Raw genomic sequence first — 12,132 nt, forward strand, 5'->3', positions numbered from 1 at the left:
AATAGTTTTAATAATTTATCTAGAAATGAAAAGGATGTTCTCTAGAAACACGAGGTGGTATGCTGCTATCAAAGCAAATTGTATTGGATAAACGCAGGAAAGACTTTATTCAAAATTATTGCAATAGAGTAGACTCAAGACAGTCTGATATCAATTCTGAAGACTCAAACGACAGGAAGGAGATTGTAAGCCATCTGTGTCTGCCATTTGGTTTTACTAAAGGAAAGTAAACTATTGTCTTCATGACGAAAGTTTCATAATTTGAAACAAGGTGCTCAGAAAACTTGGGCTCCTACCTCCCCATAGAGACTAGAAGATAAGGACACCATCTTCCTTGAGGGTTGCATTTTCAAGAGAGGGCTCCCAGGTCCTTGAGAAAGACAGTTCTGGGTATAAAACCAGTAAAAGACTGTAAAGAGATTTTGAAAGCCAGAAGGCAGAAAAAAAAATTAGAATTTCCCCTCATACCTTAGTCCACTCCTGCAAATCTGTTGTTGACAATGTTCATTACAATCTAAAGCCACCTGACCTCTTTTTCAGGCATCCAGCTAGATTCAGAAAACTTAATGAATCAAAAAGAGTTTTCTATATTCTATCAATTGCTATTTAAGATCATGATCTTAAGGTTACAGTCTTTCACTTCCAATTTATGCTGGGATAAGCAAAACCTGTGAAATTTAATCTACTTGGAACACAATCCTCATATGACCCAGATTTTTAGGAAGGCCTTTGGTCCCAAGGTCCCCACTGTTCTATTTGTGTAATATCAGTGTAATCACCTTTTTTTTTTTTTTGGTACTGGGAACTGAACTCAGGGGCACTTGACCACTTAGGCATATCCCCTGACCTATTTTGTATTTTATTTAGAGACAGGGCCTCACTGAATTGCTTAGTGCCTTTCTTTTACTGAGGCTGGCTTTGAACTCAAGATCCTCCTGATTTAGCCTCCAAAGCCACTGGGATTACAGGCCTGTGCCACCACGCAGCCAATGTGATCACTTCATATGCCTGAATTTCACTCTGCTGATGGCCCAAACACTTAGAGCATGTGCGAAAGCATTTAGGGGGAACCTTGTGTTGTTTTCCACATCCTAATTCAGAATTAATCTTTCTGTTTTGGTAACAAAGAAATGTAAGGTGTAATACTTAACCCTTTCAGAAAAGAAGATAGTTTAAACCAGATGAACATAACGTCTTTAGAAAGTCTGTGAATTCCAGTTTTGGAATAAGGGCTTTTGCAGCTCTGAGATTTTTATCAGGTTAGTAATTTCCTGTTCTAAGAAAATAAATGTTTATAATTAGAGAAGGAAACAAAAACGACAAAAATTGAGTTTATCAGACATGCTTAGCAGAAAAGCCAAATTATTGTAGAAAACATTTTTAAAAAGTATATCAGTAATAATCTTGGTAAAGTTCTAAGCACTTTACTTATATTAATACTCACTTTCCCCATTCTGCATAACATGTGAATATTCAAAACTAGAAGGTCATTTATATTTTAAGCTCTTCCACATTACAAAAATGTCTTTCAAAAATACCTTAACAAACTGTAATTCCAATGTCCGTGTACTAGATATCTTGTTTTGTTCATAACAGTGAGGTTATTTCTTATTATCTTATCAGTTTAATTAATAAAAAACAGTATTTAATTATTGCTTGATTATTCACTTTTTAAATTAATATTGTTTGAGCTTTAAAAAATTTAATTGTAATTATTAATTTTTAATTTGTTTTATCCTACTGAAATAATGTGTGTGATATTGTATTGTATAATTTATAAGAAAGCATATATATATATATATATATATATATATATATATATATATATAAAGTAATGCTTTGTTTTTATTTTACTAGCTAGTGTATCTGTTCTTGTGCAATTCTTCCATATGGGCATCTCATTGAAAAAGTATTCAGATTTAATTTAAAAATAACTATCACTTTTTTTTCCAAAATATATTTGGTTATTATAGACTATATAACAGAGCTAAACATTAGAAGTACATTCAAGTACAAAATTTCTTTTAAAAAAAGAAGAAAAATTCCACTGATACAAATTGAATTCTACTTATAAATTAATATGTGAATTATGACATAATTTCATAATTCTAAAATCTTAGAACAAAACATGGCTTTTATTTCCATTTAGCTTCTTTATGTTGCTTCACATTTCTTACAAAAATTTATTTATAGGAATTAAATAATCTAAGTAGTATAATGAATTTAAAAGATAACTATTTATATTTTATTTTCGCTTTGCCAATAAATAGCACCCTTTCTACATCCCATATTTAACAAATAAGTTTTCCACTGATTCTATTGTATTATTATTTTTTTAAAAGAGAGAGTGAGGAGAGAGAGAGAGAGAGAATTTTAATATTTTATTTTTTAGTTTTCGCTGACACAACATCTTTGTTTGTATGTGGTGCTGAGGATCGAACCTATGCTGCACGCATGCCAGGTGAGCGCGCTACCGCTTGAGCCACATCCCCAGCCCCAATTGTATTATTTCATATGCATTTATTTCATTCTTAATATTGATTGGTTCTGTCTTTGCTTTCTACTAAGTGCATATTTCTTTCCTTTACTTATTATACTGATTCTTTTCTAGGTTATTCACTTTTCATCATATTCCTTTTCTATGGAAATTTGTATAGAATATCACCTTTATACAACATGTCAGTTTGATTTAAGACTCGTATTGCAAGCTTACCATTCAGTCTTTTCTTATTTGTTATTTCATGTTGCAAGTGTGTTATCCTGAGAAGAGAATCTCTGGATTATCTGTGGCAGCCTGGACTTCTTTCTTTGCCACAGCAAAGGAAGCAGTACCTTGAAATAGCAATTCCCAAGACATTGTTGTGTGGAAACTTCAAGTTCCATCATTTTTCCAGTTTAGCAACTAACAGAAGCATTTCTGCCCTTTGTTATATTAAGTTGTTTGCCAAAGTATGCAAACAATAAATACAACAAAATAATTATTAGGAATGATTTGGAAAGAGTGAGGAGCAGGAGAAACAGAGTTTTTGGCCTTCGGTGTGTCTAGAGAATAGAACATCATTTCTTGAAGATGAATTAATATTATCTTGTCTAATTTTTTGTGCTTCTCTCATCTTCTCATCTATATGCATGTGCTTTTTTTGATTTCACACCAAATACATACACTTCTTCCTGAGCAGAGCTTCTCTAAGATCATTATCAATGCTATTGTGGTTAAGGTCTGTGAGACTGGACATTCTTAGTGTCATTTTTCAAAGTGCTGCTGACTGTGCCGTCTAAGGAATAGTAACTCACAAATTACTTCTGTGTCTGAAGATGGAAAAAAATGTTAAGTCAATTTCTTGAATTAATTAAGAGATAACATTGATATAGGAATGGGCTAGTGCCACGAATAATTATCACTTGAAATTACACAGTCAAAAAGGCCAATTAAGGAACCAAATATAGCTAATGAGAAAATTTAATTGATAATGTTTCAAGCTGCTGGTCTGGTTCTGTATTTTTTCTATGGCTAAGTAACAACAGTAACAGTAGCAACAGCAACAACAACAAAAACAAAAGAAAGGAAGAGAGGCTCAGCTTATTTTATATCAACATGTTCCTGTGGATCACAGTTAAATTTTGTTTTAAGCTATATGAGTCCACTATTTTTTATCATGTCTATACGTATTTAGTTTGTTAATTATTTTCTGAAATAATTATACTTTCTTCCACATTTTAAAAATTCTAAAATTCTCAATAGTTTTTCCTATATTTCATACTTCCTGGTTAATAAATAAGTTCAAATTCACTACCCAGTTCTTATTGTTCCCATTTTCTTCATGGTAATATTGCATACTGTATATGTTTTATGTTCTGGAAGACCTTCCCCTCACCAAAACTTTTTAAATAATACTGGATAAAACATAAAAGTTATAGTTTAATAGTTACTTGCTACATAGGCAATATAGTTAGTAATATTTACAGCCAAAAATAAAAGGAGGCAAAGAACCAAAAGAGATAAGGAGATCAATGAAGCTTTCATCTTGAGAAAGTTTCCTATTGCTCTGTTACTTTGAATTTAGTTTTCATGGAACATAGATAAGACAAAGTTTAGAATTTATCCAATATGTGGTAAATAATAGAAGATACAGACACAAAATGTCACTGAATGAGCTAGAAATATTCTTGCTCTTTGCCCACCTGAAGATAGGAAAGAAAATCTGGAAGAGAGGGGAAAAGAGGGAAAAAAATAAGAGGAAAAGGTACATCTTATAAACCCAGACTTACAATCTAGTCTTTATAAGATTTTTCAGCCTGAATTTATTCTTATTGCTTAAACTAAAATAATGTAAAATGAAAATAAAGACGTATTATATTGGTAGTTTTCTTAGGCCTCTGGCCGGGGAGACTATCTTTCTTCGAAGAATTCATACTTTTAATTTATACCTCAAAGGCATCAGTTAATATGGCAAAGAAATGTAAAATGCAGAAGAAAATCAGACACCACAAATGAATTAATTACAAACAAATCCAACCAGATTCACCAAGATTTTTTGACTCATAGGAGAAACAGAGGCACAAAGTGATAAAGAAACAAAAAGAGCTTATTTGGACTGATCAGATTTACAACTCAGGAGACAAAATTTTTCAGCAGCTAATATGAGTCTTAGGGAATTCAAATAAGTTTTAAAGCAAAACTCACAACTAGGAAGTTTTTTTTACCAGGAATTTATATTGATATAGTCAGGATAGCAAGCTGTCTTGTAAGACAGGGGTTGAGTAATTTAAAGACTATGCATAAAGCAGTTTCAGAAAAGGAGGAGGAATGGACAAAAGCAAAGACATTCTTCGAAAAGGAAGGAAGTTAGGGGCAAGATGACCCAGGAGGCTATGTAAGGCTTGGAATGTTCTGCTTTAATAAAATCTATAGCTCTTATACATAAACTACAGGCTGTAACAAGTTCTGGTCCCGTGGTGCTTCAGTATGTTGTAGGAAAAGGATGTACAGCTTACACAGGGTCAAAAGTTGATGAGGAGGTACAGAGCCTGGTCCTATCATGTCCTCTCAGCCAAATATATATTTTTTTAAAGAGAGAGTGAGAGAGGAGAGAGAGAGAGAGAGAGAGAGAGAGAGAGAGAGAGAGAGAGAGAATTTTTTTTTTAATATTTATTTTTTTAGTTCTCGGCGGACACAACATCTTTGTTGGTATGTGGTGCTGAGGATCGAACCTGGGCCGCACGCATGCCAGGCGAGCGCACTACCGCTGAGCCACATCCCCAGCCCTCAGCCAAATATTTTAGAGGGTCTCAATCTGGCTTTATCTGTTTGGTTTTAGTTTTTCTACTTCAGCTTTTGGAATTATCTGATTTATATTTTTAAAAACTAATATTCAAATATTTAAAGAAATAAAAACAGAAGACAAAAGTTGGATAGTGTTGAAAAAGGATAAAAAATATTAAGCCAGATTTGAAAGATGCGTGTATCAACTTCAAAATATGAAAAACATAAAAATGTTATAAATATTAAAAAATATTAAAATATTAAAAAAAACATTATAAATAATCTGTAAGAGAATTAATAAGCTAGAAGATGTAAAAGATAATCAAGAATGCAGCAGAGAGGGAGAAATTAGGTAAAATATAAAGTAAGTTACCTAAAACCTATGACTGAAGTTATCTTAAAAAAAAAATCAAGTAATGGTAGTACTATCTTTAGTGTCCTGACCAAAAAAAAAAATGTAAACCAAGAAGACTGTAAAGCAAAAATGTCTCTCAAATTAATTTTACTGATAAATGAAAATGAGTTTGCCTTTTTCCTCATGAGATGGACTTCTAAAGGGATTAGTTTTATTAGAAGTAATTGAAACAAAACAGAGTTCTGAGATGCAAAATCAAATGATTAATTAGATGATAAAATTTTTACTTAAACATATATCAACTATTTTAATCAAGAATAAAATCCTGATTACTTTTTTAAAAATTGAATTGAATTATCTTGGAAGTACCAATAATTTGCTGAGAATGGTTGAATTTAAAGTGTCTCAAATATTTTATATTTTACTTAAAGAGGGCAAATATGTTCATTAACCTTTCATTTAGATTAAGGAACTGTGATGCAATTTCCAAGGAAATAACTATGAGAACAGAAACATTGTATTCAACTTTCTGACACATAATGGTAAATAAGTACATAAGCAATAATAATCCAAAGATAGTTAAGAAAATGAAAAGTACAAAATTTGATGATGCAATTAAATTCAACTCCTATCAGTTATTACAATGTATGAATGAAATAAATTCTCAAGTCCAAAAGAAATTAAGCAGACAGAACATTAAAAGTCAACATGCATAATTTTTATAAAATCTCCAATAAAATGTAGAGATGTTTTAATTCACCATGAAGATAAAGTAATTTGAAACTTAGATAGACCTAAAAGAATAAACTTAACATTGAAGGAAGAAGTATCAGAATTCCAAAGAGAAATTCAGATCATCATATTAACCAGAGATATCAACACCTATGCAATAATTACAAAGTCAGGAAGACAAAAACAGTAAGTATATTGTTTGAACAAGACAATTAACAAGCTTAGTGCAATAAATATGTATAAAATATTGCATATGAGCAGAGACTTGACTTTCATTTGAAGAGCTCATCAAGCATTTATGAAAATAACCATAAGCTAAGAATAGCACACAATCAATCACCAAATGTTGGAGCATACAGCAGTTCAGAACAAATTTCAGAGATTAGCATAAGTACCATGGATCAAGGAGGAAAATATAATGGATTTTTCTTGTTTGTTTATTTGTTTGTTTTTGGTACCAAGAATTGAATCTAGGTCACTTAACCACTGAGCCATATCTCCAGCCCACTTTTTATTCTGAAACAGGGAGTCACTAAGTGTTGAGGCTGGATTTGAACTAGCCGGCCTCCTGCCTCGATCTCCTGAGTCATTGGGATTGATTATAGCAGTGTGCCACTGCAGCCAGTGAAAATGATTTAATACATGAAATGAATATGACCAAAACTCATGCAACCCTGATAAACATGTAGCTAAAGTAAACTTGAACTTCACAAAACTTAAAAATTGTGCCACACAATGAGATAACTAACTTAAGATATTAGAAAATGACCAGCAATAACATAGCCTGAACAAAATAGTATATGATAATAAAAAAGTAAAAGAAAAACTATATAAAATGGAAAGTAAATGGCCAATAAAAAGAATCTACACTCAACACTTGTCTTTTTTTTATTTTGTTTTGTTTTGGTTTTTTCTTTGTTTTTTTTTAACTTAAAGAAATTGACAAATTTTTGGTAAAAAAAAATGAATGGTTACAAGCTGATACTATTTGGCTTTTACAAATATTAACTAAACATAACATACAATGAATTTTTTTAAAGAGAGAGTGAGAGAGGGGAGAGAGAGAGAGAGAGAGAGAGAATTTTTAATATTTATTTTTTAGTTCTCAGCGGACACAACATCTTTGTTGGTATGTGGTGCTGAGGATCAAACCCGGGCCGCACGCATGCCAGGCGAGCGTGCTACCGCTTGAGCCACATCCCCAGCCCACAATGAATTTTTAAAAGCAATATTTACTGAACAATATGTATCTGATATTAAAATTGAATGGAAACTTCATGTTTCAAAATTTAAGAAACTAGGAGTATATATAAAAAAATTTAGATTAGGAGGCATAACTTTTGTATGTTGGTACATGGTATATAATGTCCCCATAGATAGTAATGTAGATGATCTGTCTGGTCCATTTCTTGCATCAGTAGATATTAGAAATAAGTTCTGTAACTAGAAGTTACCATCCAGAAGAATTCAACTTGAAGCAAGGGGTAATCTAAATAATTTAAAAATCAGTTCATTTATTAGTTCAAAATGGTATTAATACTTTCAGGAAATCATTTAAACTAAAGAAAGTTGTTCCTGTTCTTGAAAGATTTCATGATTCTATCATATTTATAAAATGGAGAATTTTATTTATGCTCTTTTTGACCAATACATAAATAAGCCTCAAAACTTGACCTTGTAAAATATATTTTTTCCAACTATGAAACATGGAAGTGGAAAAATGCTCTTTCAATCTAAAAAAAAAAATGCCTGTAATGCTGAAGTTATCCAAAAATTTACCTTTCATGGTGCCTTGTGTAAGGTATGTATTTGAGGTATCATTTCCATTTATCCAATATAAAAACCAAGTCAAACTGGAACTTATTTTTTTTCATATGAATTTGGTTTAGCTTATAGGTTCTGAAGTAGCACTCCATGGTAGAGTAATTGTATTCTGAAACTAAAATAATGTCAAAACATGAGATAGTATTATCACACCATATTATAATTCCTCTAGATTATAACTTTGTGAGGATATATAATCAAGGCAACTTCACTGCTCTAAAATCATTACTAATTTTAGTGGCTGACTGTAATAAAAGTGTATTACTTATAGTCATCCAGAAACGTAAAATCATAGAATAAGTTACCAGAGACTTAAAAGGGAAAAAAACTTGTTAAAACAGTTCTTTTCAAGCTGTTTCTCTTTTTATGAAATTATAATAAGAATCTGTTTTATGTCTAAATCTGCTTTATGCAGCTCTGTGCAGCAATGTGTCACTTCTTTCTCTGTCTTTTCCAATTCATTTCACTATTTAACAGCTGAAAGTATACCTGCTCTGCCATTTCTAGAGACTTATTGGCACTTGCACTAATTGCATGAGGTGTAATATCAGTAAAATGGCAGTCATCTTGTTTTGGGTCATGAGGCTACTGGTTCTCTGGGCTCTGTAACAAGTCTTTCCATTACCATATAATATCCTTTAAGTGGGTTTTAGATTTTATTTTCAGGTATTAATTGGTGCCCCCTTGAGTCTAAGAATTAGAAATGTCAAGAGTGACAGCAGTTATAGTGTTGATAGTTCACTTCACACTTCCTTTCACTTTCACTACCTGAATTTTTCTGATTATTTTCCCTTTTTCTGATTATTTCACCTGTTGTTACTTTGGCACAATGCAAAATGCCTGTCCATTAACTGTTTTTGCAGATTGACCCTAGTGTGGGAAATGTGTACTAGAGAGCTTATATTTTTAAAGTTTAAGGAGAAAATTGGACTTCCCAGACCATGATAGTTAATTATAAATTTTCCGTGAGTCCTTCAGAATTACTAAACTGATGTCCTACTCAAAATCATTGGAAATTCACATTTTGTCAATGTTTGAGATTCATGTCATTTTCTAAAATATTTTAATATAAATGTATCATGTATTATAACTTATTGATGATGTCAATCCAAGAAAACCAATAATGTTTTCTTTATATATACATTTCCGTAGAAACATATAGGTCATTTTTTAACTCGGGGAAATTTTTTTTATTAATTCTGGTCTGTATTGATTGACATCCTACACACAATACATATAAGAAATCAATAACATGAGTATAATTTATCTTAATAGGCACTTACCCTGGCACTTTGACATTGATTGTGAGATCAGGTCAAGGAACCCAAAGCAGGTCATTGCTGTATTAAGGTTTTATTGCATTAACTGAGTATGTGAAGTGTTTGCATTTCGAAACTTAGATAGGAAACATCATCTACAGGGGTTTCTTATTTAACACAAAAGGAAGATATCAAGTTAAATATCCCATTGGAATGAAACAAATGGTTTCTCTTGGACTCAGGCAGATAGAGCAGCTTTTGGCTTTGCTCTTCTGGGCCTTGCCTTTGTACCTTGGGGCCTTGCCTGTGTCTTACCAAGTTCTTTTACTAAAGCTCAGATAGGCAATTATGACTGACAACTTGGTTTCTATCCTTCCCTTCCTCTGTGAAGGTACTCTCTATACCTTTCATTACCCTTCTCCCTCAGGGCCTGGCTTTGGTTTGTGGCTGGGGAAGGGTTTCTGAGTGAACACCACAAAGTTCTGCAGTGCCATTGTTAATTGCAAGGAGTGGAGTGAAGTACTCCCAGCACTTCTAAACTCCCCTGGTGGATGACCAACAAACTCTACCAGCAACAGAAAATGCTTGTCCAGGTCAACAGTGCCAGAGCCCTTCTGTTTGAAAACACTTATTTTAAAACAATGCACTTAAAAAAAATAAAACTTGAAAATGGGAAATTATTTGGCATGGATTTAAATATGCAGTGATGCTTCATTTGGCAAAAATTCTCAAAGTAAAATTTCATGATGACACCAAAGAAATTTGTTTGATTCTGCTTCAGATATATAGATATGAAAGGACAAAGGTGTTTTTTGTTCTTTAAATTTATCTTTTTAAAAAAATATTTATTTTTTGGTTGTGACTGAACACAATATCCTTATTTCATTTATTTATTTTTATGTGGTGCTGATGATTGAACCCAGGGCCTCCCACTCTACCACTGAGCCACAAATCCAGCCCCTAAAATTGATCTTAATGTGTAATTTTACATCATATTGGAGACTTGCTAGTTTCTATTAAAAATGGTTTTCAGAAAAAAAAATCTCAAAACTGAGTTGCCTCATTCTAGGAGTTGTGTTGGAATAGTAAACACTGAATTAGAAAACAATGGGCTAATACTGGTTTTACTTCTTAAACAGAAGGCCACTAGGCAAGACATTTGGCTTCTCTATATTAGTCTCTCACCTGAAAAAGTGGTGCTTTCATCAATGTTTTATATGTTCTACCCAAAGTCAGATTAAGTTATTTTACAACTGGCTTTTACAATTTCTTTTAGTTTTCAAAAATACCACTATTGCTGTGGAAGTTACATTTTATCTTGAAAAAAAAAAAAACAGATTCAACAATGGGTGGAAACTCAGGGGTAGCACATTTGATGGCAAAGAGAGAATAAAAAGGTGCAGGGAAGCAGGCTTCCAAAGGGCCTTGTCTTCTGTGAGCTGAGTAGACATTCCAAGGACATATGCAAGGTGCTCCATGAAAACAGGACAGGCCAGAGGAGCTGGGTTACAATAAGAGGTGAGGACAAGAACCCTGTTCTGTGTCATTGAATCTTGACATTCAGTACATGTGTTCACTAGTGGGAGAACAAGGAACTCTGAGTCTTATGTAAAGAAAAAAAATGCTGGGGTCTTCTGGAACTTGCATCTCTATGAAGAATGTGAGCTTGACCTCGAATAACTGTTATCTATATTTTGAACTTTCTTTAAAACCAATTTCTTCTGAAAATATGCTTTTTGTTTCTTAGTAGTTTACTTTAATATGTTACCCACATTTCTTTTGAAATAATTTTTAAATTGCTTTCTTGTGTAACAATGTTTACTAGGTTTATATTAAAGTTTTAAGTCAACATATGTAACACTTTACCTTTTATCATTATAATCTTTTAGATTAGGGTTTTCTCTATTTTATTATATTTCAACCAGTGTAATGATTTTTTTCTTAGCTTTTACTTTATTTACTTTTAAGTCCATTTATTTCATTGCACCTTATTTGTAATGTAGCCTAATTTATTTTTTATTCTTCTAACCCATTATTTGCTTCATTTTAACTTCTAAAAATATGTTCTGTTGATGTTTTTATATTTTAAAATATACTGATGTGTGATACAAACACAGTATTTCACCTAGGTTGAAAACAGTTTTAATTTTCTTACAAGTGTGTGTGTGTGTGTGTGTGTGTGTGTGTGAGAGAGAGAGAGAGAGAGAGAGAGAGAGAGAGAGAGAGAGAGTAGGTAGTTGACCAGTAAGGAAAATCTTTTATTTTTGTTTGCTTTCTAGGCCTTATTTTTGGAAAATTATTATTATTACTGAAACTCAGGGAATCCCATTATTTTAGGAAATAACTACAGAGGCAAACCACTATTGCCTGATCTTGTAGATGTACTGGGAAGGCCATTTCTGAACACTAACACTGCAGACTAAGCTACCCCAAGTCCTCTTTAGTCACATAAAAGTAAAACAAGTTTGGGGAATGTCCCTAAGGATTGAAGACCATTTTGTATAAAGAAATACTATACCTGAAAGATTGTCTCTCACCCAGTTTGAGGTAGACCAAATGTTGTGAGAGTGGAGATGAGCTGTGGTTGCCTTGCTTAGGCAATCTATACTTTTAGGAAGTTCTAAGAAATAACTTATTTTATCCTTAGTGGATTTTCAGGTTAGAATTCCTGAGGTCCAATTCTTACTGGACCTTTTTGT

This window comes from Urocitellus parryii, unplaced genomic scaffold (genome assembly GCF_045843805.1).
Source record: "Urocitellus parryii isolate mUroPar1 unplaced genomic scaffold, mUroPar1.hap1 Scaffold_61, whole genome shotgun sequence".
NCBI classification, from domain to species: domain Eukaryota; kingdom Metazoa; phylum Chordata; class Mammalia; order Rodentia; family Sciuridae; genus Urocitellus; species Urocitellus parryii.